General features: G+C 35.6%; 1 long non-coding RNA gene across 1 annotated transcript; it reads left to right on the top strand.

Annotated features, from left to right (window-relative positions):
- Positions 1 to 807: 807 nt before the first annotated feature.
- Positions 808 to 7,776, top strand: LOC149779696 (uncharacterized). Its single transcript, XR_016415699.1, has 2 exons — positions 808 to 3,977; positions 4,398 to 7,776. It is a non-coding gene; the product is annotated as an uncharacterized LOC149779696 (long non-coding RNA).
- Positions 7,777 to 10,962: the final 3,186 nt, after the last annotated feature.

Genomic DNA, 10,962 nt, shown 5'->3' with positions numbered 1-10,962 from the left:
GTATAGAACTATCTCGGCTATCATTACCACATTACTATAGACAATACTTTGGTATAGAACTATCTTGGCTACCATTACCAAACTACTATGGACAATACTTCAGTATAGAACTATCTCGGCTACCATTACCACACTACTATGGACTATACTTTGGCATAGAACTATCTCGGCTACCATTACCACAGTATACTTTTGAAGGAGCTACCTATCTCGGCTACCATTACCACACTGCTGTGGACAATACTTTGGTTTAGAACTATCTCGGCTACCATTACCAAACTACTATGGACAATACTTCATTGTAGAACTATCTCGGCTACCATTACCAAACTACTATGGACAATACTTCAGTATAGAACTATCTCGGCTACCATTACCACACTACTATGGACTATACTTTGGCATAGAACTATCTCAGCTACCATTACCACAGTATACTTTTGAAGGAGCTACCTATCTCGGCTACCATTACCACAGTATACTTTTGAAGGAGCTACCTATCTCGGCTACCATTACCAAACTACTATGGACAATACTTTGGCATAGAAGGAACTACCTGCCTCGGCTGCCATTACCACACTACTATGGACAATACTTTGGTATAGAAGGAGCTACCTATCTCGGCTACCATTACCACACTACTATGGATAATACTTAGGTCTATATTAATACTCAAGTTTATCTTGTTTCAGGAATTTACAGTACAGACAATTTATGAACATAGCAAGGCACAATGGAAATATAAAAAAGAGAGAAGAGATGATCTAGTGTTGATGGATAGAAAACAGGAGCAACAAATGATTTGATGTCAAAGTTTTAATGCTTGTATGATATTTTATTCATTTATTTACAACTGGCTATTAATGAACCTTTTGGCAGTATAATTCATGCATATATGAATGTAACAAAATAAAAAATACCAGTAGATTAGATAAATTTTGAACAAGAATACAAGCTGGGTGACCACACCCAGGAATCTCTACATTCACCATGTATGTTTGTAGCTGGTTTCATTTCTTTTATTCCCTTGACCTTGTCTGGTCAGCAGAAATTCAATTTTACCCTAGGATGTGTCCTACAAAACTTTACAGTTTTCTTTTAATCTCACACTTAGCTAAGTTTAAGGTCAAGTTTGCACTTTGTAGCCTAGACAGTACTTTGTTCAATTGTGTTCAGGTTCTGTCTTTCCATAAACAAGAACATCATCTGTATGGCATAGAACCAACTCAATTCCATCCAAAATGGTATACATTCTTTCTGAAAGTATTCGGATCCACTTGAAATTCCGAAAGGTAGACAATTAAAGGCATAACTACCAAACCAGATTTACAGGTGATATCGACTGTAGGCCTGTACTCTCCTACTTTTAGATATAATTTCTCAGGTTCTTCACAGAATGGGGACCTCCAAATCACATCTCATCCTGATAGCTGTGGCCTCATTGATCATGGTTCATGTCTTTTAGGTTTGTCAAAGTCTTTCCTTCTTGTTCATATGTAATTTCATGCTTAATTCAGATCTCTGAGGCATCAGACTTACTTCAAATCTCTGAGGCATCAGACTTCAAATCTCTGAGGCATCAGACTTACTTCAAATCTCTGAGGCATCAGACTTACTTCAAATCTCTGAGACATCAGACTTCAGATCTCTGAGACATCAGGCTTCAAATCTCTGAGGCATCAGATTTACTTCAAATCTCTGAGGCATCAGACTTCAAATCTCTGAGGCATCAGACTTACTTCAAATCTCTGAGACATCAGACTTCAGATCTCTGAGACATCAGACTTCAAATCTCTGAGGCATCAGACTTACTTCAGATCTCTGAGGCATCAGACTTACTTCAAATCTCTGAGACATCAGACTTCATATCTCTGAGACATCAGACTTCAAATCTCTGAGGCATCAGACTTACTTCAAATCTCTGAGACATCAGACTTCAGATCTCTGAGACATCAGACTTCAAATCTCTGAGGCATCAGACTTACTTCAAATCTCTGAGGCATAAGACTGTGATCATTCAAGATCTCCAGTTGATTAAAGTCAGCTTAAAAAAAATGTCATGAGCGCAAAAAAAATAAATACCATATTTCAGAGAGTTAAGATTGCTAATTGGCTGAAAGTAATTTCTGAAAATATTGAAGGTAACCTGCGTATGGGTAAAATGTACAGTTAGCAGGCTGGAACATTAAACCATTGTAATTTTATTTGTAACATTAAACCATTTTAGTTTTATTTGGAGCATTAAACCATTTTAATTTTATTGCTGTCACTGCACATGTACTGCTGTATGCAAATGGGGAGGTCTTGGCAATATTTTTTACTGTGGGCACCCAAAATTGCCTTTTGCTTCATTTGAAAAGTTTCCACCTGGATTGGTCATTCATACAATTTAAGCTTGGATTGTCGCTCTTATCATGAAACCAAGGTAATCAGGCAAGACATGAACATTACAGTCTTTGTGATCTGGCAAGCCATGAACATTACTGTCTTTGTGAACTGGCAAGACATGAACATTTCAGTCTTTGCAAACTGGCAAGACATGAACATTACAGTCTTTGTGATCTGGCAAGACATGAACATTACTGTCTTTGTGAACTGGCAAGACATGAACATTACAGTCTTTGTGAACTGGCAAGACATGAACATTACAGTCTTTGTGATCTTGTTGTTGTTGTTGTAGGGTTTAACGCCATTTTTCAGCACAGGATAGGCTATACATGGCGGCCAGTATAATTGGTGGAGGAAGAACCCTGGAAAACCCCGGGAAGAACCACTGACCCACGAGAAGCTACTGGCAGGCTTTCTCACGTACCAACTTTAGCCGAGGCTGAGACTTGAACTCATGTAGACCACTCGGCCACTCGGGGCCCCCTCTTTGTGATCTAGAAAGACATGAACATTACAGTCTTTGTGAACTGATTTAGTTGTCTGAGCCCTAAAGCAACATAAACATTCATTGAAAAATAGACAAGAAAAAATATGCACAACCCATTTCTAACCCATATCAATCAGTCAGTGCAAAGTTGTTTTTAATGTTATAAATAACTTGTTTGTTGTGTGCATCCTCTTCTTTGATAAATTGGTTTTTAGTACAGACCTTACAATGTACATAATTTTGACACTTTAATATATCACAGTTACTGTTGTGTTTTAAAGCATATAAATATGTTGTCAGACTGTAATAAATTGTCATTGAGTTGTACATTTAAAAAAATGATTTTTGAGTATTTTTTTAGAAAATATTGTCTGCACACAATTCTTGTGTAGCAACAGTTTCTATAATTTTGACTGTTTTATGTAGTATCAATTGATGATGTTAATTATTGGCATGGGAACCAGAATTTTAAGAGAATACATTTTTCTTTCTAAAGATAATCTACAGTAAATAGTGTTCACTCAGAATGAAGGTGGTGAATGATGCCTACTCTTTACCCCTTGAATATGAGACTCCCATCAGACAAATATATGTTCTTGTCCATACAGATCCTCCTCCTTTAGAAGCCAGGTGTTATATTCTTACACATAAATACAAAAGCAAGGGGACACAGATAAAAATGTTTTTTAATTAGTGTGTTACATATTCACACAGATAAAGATGTTTTTTAATTAGTGTGTTACATATTCATGCAATTTTGCAAAGGAACAAGTAAACAGTAGTCTGTTGTTATTATGTTACATATAGATATTAACAAATTGAACCCTAAACAGAAGTCTGGTGTTATTATGTTTTATATAAATATTAATAAACAACGGGACAGAGAAATCTGCTGGTCAGCAGAAGATTTGATATATCAGATCTTTATTGTCCAGACCATATTGCTACCAAAACTTCAAACATTTGTTCTGTCATTTGTGTTATGATTTTGTGTTGTCTGTCACTGTTTCATATGGCCTTTCAGGTACAGAGGAACAAAAGAGGATGTTAAATGGTGACCAGGCTGGATCTGCATCCAAGCAAATCCTGTCAAAAAAGCAAGGTATGAGCAGGACAACCAACATATTTAACTATTGTTGCTAAATGGTGTACAAAAATTGCTTTTAAACATTTTCTAACTGTCTCTTGGGTTGGATGTTTCTAAGAGTGGATGATGGACTTGTCTGAATCACAAAATATCATCAAAGATCCATCCTAAAGAAGCATTTGTTATAATGTTCTATATAAATGCAAATTAACACAGTGAGACAGAAACAGATCTGTGTTGTATGGTACATATAAATACACATTAACACAGTGAGACAGACATGGAAGTGTGTTGTATGATACATATAAATACACATTAACAAGAGAACACAGAAATGGATATATCAGCTCTTAAGTAGTAAGACTGAAAACTTTTGTTTTCTTTTTGTGTATTTTAATTTAATATTGTCTTTCTTTGTTTTATATGACCTTGTAGGTGCTGCAGGGCAAAAGCAGCCTAATGGTGACCAGGTTGGACGTGCATCCAAAAGAATCACATCATACCAAGAAGGTATGAGTAGGACATATGTTAGAAATTCAACTACAGTAAAACTTGTTGCCACTCATGGGAAAAGGCAAACTGACCTAAATTTAGACACGGGTTCACCTTTCAAATATTGGATTTTGAACTTAAAATAATCACCGCCATATCTTGCACACACAACACATGTATTTGCTGTTGTTAGATTAATAGGTATATGAAAAAACAGGTGAACAGAAACATGAGATAACAAAAATAAATGTTGGTTTGAACAAAGAACATGCCTATTTAGAGTCCTTCATAACAGGTGCAACCATGTTGCCATGGTATCACAAAGGCTGCATTCCTCTATGTAGCATGATGGACCCCTACCTTTTGAGGGAGATCCATTGATAAAAGTGTATTTCACTGTGCCACAGACATATATTTAATTGGATTCCAAAGTACAGAATAGTTCAATGATGCTTAAAAGTATGTCCATATAAATATGGTGGTTTTCCATTTGAGTCAGTTAAAAAAGTGTTTGTACTACACTAGATGCAAATGAGATGCCAGATTCCAATGAGGAAAGTGCAGTAATAGAATTTGCATCTCTTCTGGGTTGATGTCTTTTCACTGTTGTTCACCTTTATGTTGCTCAGCTCCATAGATATTCGTTTGGTTTGCTGTTAAATGGAATAGGTCCTCTTCAACCCACAAACAAAAATAATAAGCTGACGGTTCATCTTATGATGGCTCCAGATAATTAAGGTCATTAAAATCCATATCACAGTCTTCTTCTGTCTCTTCTAGTTTTGAATTGGTTAGTCTTTTCACTGCCTGATTCACTTGACTTGTTGTCTGATGATTCTGTTTTGACATTCTGCATTCGTGATCTGCATTCTGTGGTACAATGATGTCATTATGATGTAGTGTTAAGAATCAATGGTCTTTAAGTAAAAAAATGAGTGAAAGCCAACAAGTTCTGTAAAACTAAACAAATATTTTTTTCCCTATAATGCAAAGTAAAAATTTAAAAGAACCGGTATTATTGTGAATTAAATCCCAAATAGTCATAAAGGTTGAATCTAAAGTCTAAATGTATGATGTTCCAATTGAGTGCTAGTGGTATTCCAAATAAATTCAGATATTGAATGTGTTGGTATGCCTGTAGTCTCAAATTTGTTAATGTGCCAATGGCCTGGAATGTGGCAATGTGCTAACAGTCTTTTAATGTATCACAATAATATAATCCAAACTGTCCTTGTCTGAATTCACTATAATTCCAAATTAATGTTTTAGACTAAGAATATTATTGAGCACTTTCAATTCCAGTGAATGATAATTATTATAAATAATGATATCCAAATTAAAAACTGAACACAGCAATAAGACTGATTCCGCTTCAGATGTTAAGGCAGGAATGAATAGTTCTTAGGTAAGTTGACTTTGGGATGGTTCACCAAAGCAGTGGTCAACTTATTATGTGGACAATTTAAAAATAAGGGAAAAGCTTACTTAGGTAGACATGATTATATAATCCTCTACTTGACCTAGGTCACAATTACCATTTTCTGAACAATTTAATAGGGAATTAATTTCCATCCTGGAAGATTCTATGGTCAGAATCAAAACTATCTTTAACTCAAATTGAAGTAAACATGTTTAATACTAATAATGATCTGAATATTTAAACCACAATGATACAGAAATATTAGCTATATATTATGTTGTTTACAAAATAAATGTCACTGGTCAGGTACACCATTAACTTAATTTTGGACAGGGTCATGTACAAAATACAAATGTACATAACATATTATCATTAATTGATTAAGAAATGCCAACAAACAGATTAAACAGAAGCACCAAAATAATCAAGATCAAACTCAAGAGATATAACATCTGTGATTACTTGTACTAATCATTAGTTCAATCCACTCACTATATACATCATGTGTTCTTTCTCTTGTTATATTGAAAGGACAAATACCAAAACCATGGTAAAATACATTTCTAATTACCTATAATTTGTCCAATTATGTCAAACAAGCATTTGTGGGACCGTGAATAATTAGAGAAAATAAGTTTGTGATGGTGATTGTAGTTTGCTTAAAAGTTCTATGACTACTGACACCTCAAATATGAATATTTTCAAGCTCTAAATATAAAATAACATGAAAACTCTGATGTTTAATTGAATTGTGACAGAGAAAATATTATCTCAGCTATACATTGACAACAAAACTGAAGCATTTTAAGTGAACTAAATCATTCTTTCCAACTGAATCTGTACACAGCCAAGAGGAAATGGTGCCACACAGGCCATGTGGGTGCATATAGTTTTAGAAACAAGATTTTCTTAATATGACCACTCACCTGTTTTAGCTTCTTATGATTTTAAGTTGTCTCCAGGAATGTTCTGGATAACATTGCTAACTTGGTAGCGGGATCACTGCCAACTTTTCTTAAACCCACTTTTGCAATTCCTCGGTGGAGGTTCCTACAAACATGAACGTCTTTGCGCCACATCAAACACAAGTTCAGCAATCACAGCTCTACCATTATGTACTTGGACTGAGCTGGATCTGTAGTTTTTATGCTGCAGCACAGCATAACATATGATTGTATTCTTCAGTAATTGATATTCACCAAGGCAACACGAAAGACAAATATCACTGATCTTCTGTCACTGATTTCTCAGCACAGGCAAAGCCCAGCAAACTCAAGCATAATAGCATGTTTCCAAAATCAGTTCATGTGTTGATTATTGGCCCAGCTGGATGAAGTTAAACCCAACTGTTAAATATGATTTTGAGATGGTTAACATGGGATCAATTGTGCATAATTGCACCGTCAGCAATGATCAGTGGTGTTGAGATGTCCTGAGAGATTTTACGGTAGGGCTTCAGTTGTTACCAAGAAGCAAATCTTCAACCATTGATTTATTTTCCGCAGTCATTGAAACTCTTGCCATTTACAACCTTGATTATAATATATTGAGTGAACATAATATTGTCATGTACAACGAAGTGACATTTGAACACTAAGACAACCCCGAAAGAATATATTCTCCAAAGACGGCACAAAAACACACAGTGATATGCACATGTGCCTAAGGTGATTTGGAACAACTGTAACATGTTAATAATGTTTCATGGTATTGACTTGCAGACATTCGTTGGATCTGGTGTGCTTTTGATTACTCGTAGGATTAGTTTCACAATATGTTTGCAAAGGCCACTGAGGAGCCAATATTTTTTTCACTAACTATTGACTTCTTTGGTGGATCATGGTGTCTAACACAGACAGGTCAAGATTAACAGGAACAAATATGTTGCAGGATCGTATATTTTATAATTTTACATATTTATGTTTTAATTAGATGGAATTAGGTATTTTATTATTTTATGTAATTAATGTTCATTGCAAGCTAAATTTAATTCACCAGTTGAAATCGTTGCAATCGTTATGTTGTTCTTACATTGCACACATTTAGCCAATTAGACAACCTTGAACCAGGATTACCTGTTAAAGTTTTGTTCATGCTGAGCAATGAAGCTACCCAGATTAATGTTCAAGCTAATTTGGCCTATTATGGGGCAAGTAATAGATAACTTTCCGATTGGTTAGTTTGCTGATTGTCTGTATAAACAACATATAATGAATAGCATATTAGTGGTAGTCATTCCATTAGAGCTTCTGAAGTGTGCTGGTCATGGGATTGCAGTAAGAAAAGAGCCTGATGATTCTTTGCTTTCAAGATAAATGTAACTTGACCTTAAGATAAGGTACATAGATTTGATTTAATGTAGTTAGTGTATCTGTGTTTTGTATATTTCTCTATGAAATATATGTGATAGCCTGTTCATACATATTCCAATGGAGCTAATAAATGTTGATGTATATTAGTTTCCATAATAGGTTATCAATCTGCATATTCTTTTCTGAGCCTATCATTCTGTCCATACACTTGTCTGTCTGCTCTCTACTTTTGCTCTGCACATTGATTGCTCTGCGTTTAGGTTAAATTATTTGGTTCTTTATGGATAATTAATATAAGAGGTAGTAAATCATTCGTATTGAATGTACTGGGAGCTGAATTGATGTATACATGCAGAACAATACTGCACTGATGATTGTATTGTTATGTATAGTTGCAGTAGATGTATATTTTGTGAATGCAGGGTGTAAAAGCAGGAAAAATGCATTTATCTTTATTTATCAACCTCATGCACAATAAACCCAACTTCTAACAACAAAAACTGGACTTGTATTTTTTATTCTGGGAGTAGAAGGCAGGTGCTGTCACAAATACAAGAATAGGTAAGAGAACAAGATGAAATGAACAGGCATCCAGTGGAGCAGAAATAACAAGAATTGGCCTAATTGCTAACAAGAATTGGCTAAATTGTTAAGATAACAACAGGAAATGAAGCAAATACATGCAGTCACAAAGACCTGCATCCACACCAGAACAATAACAAAGACATGTATTACCCCAAACCCATGAACAATGCATAACTATACACCAAGATGTGTATCATCCCCTAATATGCAAACATCTGCAGTCGCACAAGAAGACATTGACAGGAAACTAGTGGAACAGAAACAGATATGTGAAGCTGATGATGCACACAGAGCCAAAACACATTTACCATCTTCCCCATTAACCCCACAGAAGCAAAATGAACAATAAGAAATGTGAAAATACGAGGACAAGGCATGAGTTGCAGTCATATGTGGATTTGAGCAAGAGATAATTGGAGAAGGCTTCAGCAAACTGTGTGACCTGCATGACCTAGATCAGTCAGAAACTCATGATGTCTGTTAATGCAGGCAACAACCCATTAGATGTTAATAATGAGGCCGCATAGATTTGTCAATGGCTGCTCACCAATTACATGATGGACCTGGGAATATTTTGCATGTTTATGCATGAGTTTATTGAAGATAACAGTGATATATACAGTGAATGCAATTAGTTCTGAGGTGATTCTTCATGAAATCAATGTTGCAGGGCAGCATGTCATTGCAAATGTATCCATGAGTGCTATGTCGATTTTTTTTGTTGTTGAGTTTAATTATAGTGGCGTGCGCACAATTGTGCATGTGTCACATTTTTTTGACTGCATCACAGCCTGCTAGTTGTTCCTGGGGAAGGGAATGGTGCCACCTCCCCCAGGCTTTTACGGGTTCAAGGAACCCAGATAGTTTGGCCTCAATCTGTGTGTCCATAAAGGTCCCTTACAGTTGAATGGTTGGCTGTCATTAGTGGGAAGGAGAGCTCGGGAACGGCCCTGGTTGCTTCACATCGCTGGTTTCTTGTTGCATTTGCCTGGTGTTTCTTGCGTTTGTTAATTTTTTTCTTCTTCAAAATGTTCTAAAAAGGTGGGGTGTTCTATGCTGTTTATAGAGGTTGTTAGTAGAAATCATGTATGAAGAGAGATTTTCAAGGTTATTATGGTATTACTAGTCGAGGTGTTTAGGGTGTGTTTCCTACGTTATGTTATTTATAAGTTTTTAGATATTACCTCTTTAAGTTATTTATTTATTAATGTTTTTAGAAATTGAATGTTATTTATACTTTATTTAGCAAGAGACCAGAGTCCTAGCCAATTACACGGTTCATTAAGGACATCTAGGACCAGAGTCCTTGCTGATTACTCCATTCATTAAGGACATCTAGGACATCTGATTTTGCGGTTTCCTTAGTTTTTGATAGGTGCTTCATAAGTGAAATATTTATTAATATTTTTATAAAATTGAATGATATGTTATGGGTTTTTATGTGCGGGCTTCTAAATTTATTTATCTAGTTACTGGGTCTTTTGGTTTTGTGGGGATAGTAATTATATTTTGTTCCTAAGTCCTGCTGAGTCTATGAATTTATTTATATTTTTATATGTGATTGTTTATTTTTATTAGAGTCCATAAGTAACTCTGGGTATGTGTGTGGTGATCCAATCTCTTTTTGGTTTTTGATAAATATTTTCCTAGTGGGTTGATATTTTGGGCATATATTGAATATGTGGTGTAGATCTTTGGTGGTGTGGCAGTTAAAGCAGTTAATGGTTGCTGGTTTGGGTCCTATAAACCTTCCAAAACTGCTTGCTAGTGTAGTATTTCTGTTCTAAATAGGTACCCTTAGGTAGCTGTATGTTCCTATCTACGTTTTTTGGGGTTTCATGGTGCTTTTTACCTTTTGTGGAGGAGTTCCAAAAATCATGCCATTTTTGGTCTATATATGTTTGTGCGATGATGACAATCTCATCAATGGAACCAAAATTTTATTGACTTTTCCACAACAATTACTGCAGGGGAAGGTCACATACTCAAAATCATATTTAGCATGGTTGCACATTTATCACAGCTGGCCCACTATTGGATTGCAGCCATTTGTGGGCTTTCAGGTGAATAGCTAGTTTGTGTTCTTGTCAAATGGCAGCACAACCTGGAACATTGTTGGACTTTCCCCAAGCATGTACAAGATTCAGTCAGTCAGTGAAGAGATATGACACTGATGACCAAGCGTGTTTCC

Source organism: Sinohyriopsis cumingii, chromosome 17, assembly GCF_028554795.1.
Source record: "Sinohyriopsis cumingii isolate HCF-2022 chromosome 17, ASM2855479v2, whole genome shotgun sequence".
In the NCBI taxonomy this organism is placed as follows: Eukaryota; Metazoa; Mollusca; class Bivalvia; order Unionida; family Unionidae; genus Sinohyriopsis; species Sinohyriopsis cumingii.
This window is presented reverse-complemented; position numbering and strand designations above follow the sequence as displayed.